Source organism: Panthera leo, chromosome D3 (assembly GCF_018350215.1).
Source record: "Panthera leo isolate Ple1 chromosome D3, P.leo_Ple1_pat1.1, whole genome shotgun sequence".
NCBI classification, from domain to species: Eukaryota; Metazoa; Chordata; class Mammalia; order Carnivora; family Felidae; genus Panthera; species Panthera leo.
Window position 1 is genome coordinate 39,509,842 of NC_056690.1, and position 2,655 is coordinate 39,512,496.

At 47.2% G+C, this 2,655-nt stretch overlaps 1 pseudogene; it reads left to right on the plus strand.

The window, feature by feature from the left end:
• Nucleotides 1–819: 819 nt before the first annotated feature.
• On the plus strand, nt 820–896 carry LOC122204287 (annotated as a pseudogene).
• Nucleotides 897–2,655: the final 1,759 nt, after the last annotated feature.

The following is a 2,655-nucleotide window of genomic DNA, read 5'->3' on the forward strand; positions in this document are numbered from 1 at the left end:
ATCGTGCTTTCCTTCCAGGGGCTACAATGCCTCGCGTGTCTGACCTGGATTTCTGTTGCAAAACAGAGGGAGCAGAGCCGTCCCAGACCGGGAACGGGACAAAGCACGTAACCCCTTCTTTCTGTTTAGCGTAGGAGCATGCAGCCGGAGAGGCTGTGCGGTGCAGGGAAGGCTCCGCGGCATTGAATCTGAAGGCCCAGCTGACTCTCTCCACACAGCTCCTGCAGGCAGGGTGAGATGGGCTGAGACGTGAGTCTGTTTCATCTTGTGTCAAAACGGGGGCAAGGAGATTTTTTTTTTTTTTTTTTTTTTTTTGCAGAGAGGTGAGGGGACACACATGAAATAGCTGCCATTTTATCTTCCTGAACTCAGTACCCTTCCACGGCACCTGCTCAACAATGTCTGGTCTGAAGTCAGTCTGGCTGCCTGATTTCTCAGTGCCCACACCCCACCAAGGAGATCCACTGGAGAGGACTTGAGAGCCCACAGTGTGGTGCCGCTGCTAACCCATACATTCATGCTCTCTAAGCGAGGCTCGGCTCCTGGATCGCCTGGTGATCCTTCCGTTCCCTAATCGGTTCTTTTCTTTCTCCGCTCATGCTATTTTTTTTTTTTTTTTTTGGAATCTAATTTCTCTTTGAACCCACTCTGCTCTAACTTGATCTCTATTCTCGGCAAATGACTTTGACTTTTACTGTACTGAGAGCAAAGAAAAAGAGGCAGGGAACAATATAATGGGAATTCTCGTGATTTCCTGTAGCCCTGTGCTTAATTCTATCAGCCTCCCTGTTTCCCCCTTCTCTGTTCTCACTGTGGCATGTGCGCGCTTCGGCAGCACATAGACTAAAATTGGAAGGATACAGAGGAGATTTGCATGGCCCCTGGCAAGGATGACAGGCGGATTTGTTCTCACTGTGGCATAATGAGCCCCCAGCCCCACCTCAAGGCTTTATCTTCCCTCTTTTTTGCTGGATCTCCTCCAATTTCACCTTCTTAGGACCTAGTCTATTCATCATCCACTTTCCTCAGTCTATGTTAGTGTTTCCGTCTTTAAAGGAATGTTTGCCATGACCCCTAATTGCGTTCAGTATTTCCATCTCAACAAAAGAAACCTTCCCTGGGTCTGGGTTCTAGGTTGACATGGCTCACAGCCTATGTTCTTCCTTCCCTTTACCGCCAAGCTTCTCAGAAGAACCCTGTTTCCTGCTTCATTCTTCAACCAGTAATCTGACTGCCGCTCTCCCTCTTCGTGGAAACTAGTTTTGTCGAGATCATCTATGATTATTCTGTTTTCACGCCCAACGGCCACTTCTAGTCTTTATCTAGTCTTTATTCTAGTCTTTATTCTAGTCTCAATCTGTTCGATTGCCCTCAGAGAGTTCTGTTCACGAACTCCTCCTGTTTAAAATATTCTTTTCTTGGGGCGCCTGGGTGGCTCAGTCGGTTAAGCGTCCGACTTCGGCTCAGGTCATGATGTCACGGTCGGTGGGTTCGAGCCCCGCGTCGGGCTCTGTGCTGACAGCTCAGAGCCTGGAGCCTGTTTCAGATTCTGTGTCTCCTTCTCTCTGTGACCCTCCCCCGTTCATGCTCTGTCTCTCTCTGTCTCAAAAATAAACGTTAAAAAAAAAAATTTAAAAAAAATATTCTTTTTCTCATCTTTTGAGATTTCACACGCTCTTTGATTTCCTTCTACCTCTTTGCCTACCCAGTCTCAGGATCCTTTGCCAGCTCCTGTTCCTATAACGTGGCATTCCCCAGGCTTCTCTCCTGGGATTTTTGTCGCGTCTCAATTCATCATCCTCCTGGTGGACTGCAACAACTTCCAAAGTGTCAGGGATTAGGGAAGCCCGAAGCCATGACTCCAGTCCAGTTTCACTCTGAATTCTAAGCTTCCACAGACTTCTGCCCAGCAGATAATGTCCCTTAAATGTCTCCTCAGCCTTTCAAGCTCAACGTGTTTACATATAAAGCTCTCAGCTTCTCCCAAATTATAATTTCCCCTATTTATCCTATCCCAGTGAGGGGACCTACTTCTTACTCAGTTGCCAAAACCAAAAAAACACTGGGCGTTGCCTTAGGCTCTTCCCTTCCCCACAGATATGCACTGTTGACATATCTAAAGGCAACATCAGAGCCCTACGGCTTTCGTCTCTCACTGATTCTGCCTATCATGTCACTGAGGTAACTACCCCATCTGCCTCTGACCTCTACCTGCCCTGGGCCTGGCCCCTCTCCACCCCACCCCCTTGGGCGCTCACAGCAGTCTTTCTACCACCCAAACAAAATGAAAAATTCACTCCCCTGACTAAAATTCTATTCCATGATGCTTGTTATGCTATAACAAGGCACTCCCCAATCCTTCTGCTTTGTGGATTAATAAGTTTTATTTCCCTGTCCTAATGTTCTGTGATTGAAAACCCAAAAAACTGCAGAATGGAATGCCCCATAAATTCGCAGGTTACTGGCACATACTTTTGCCTATTCGTTTCCTTTTCCCAGGAGCAACTGTCCCTTCTCCCTCTCGAATTCATCTCACTAATTCTTACTCACCAGATGTCAACTTCCAGCTCACCTCCTCTAGGAAGATTTCATTGCCCTTTCCCTCTCTTTTTTTTTCCCCACTAACTGTCCCCCCATGTAGGCACTCTAGTTTTT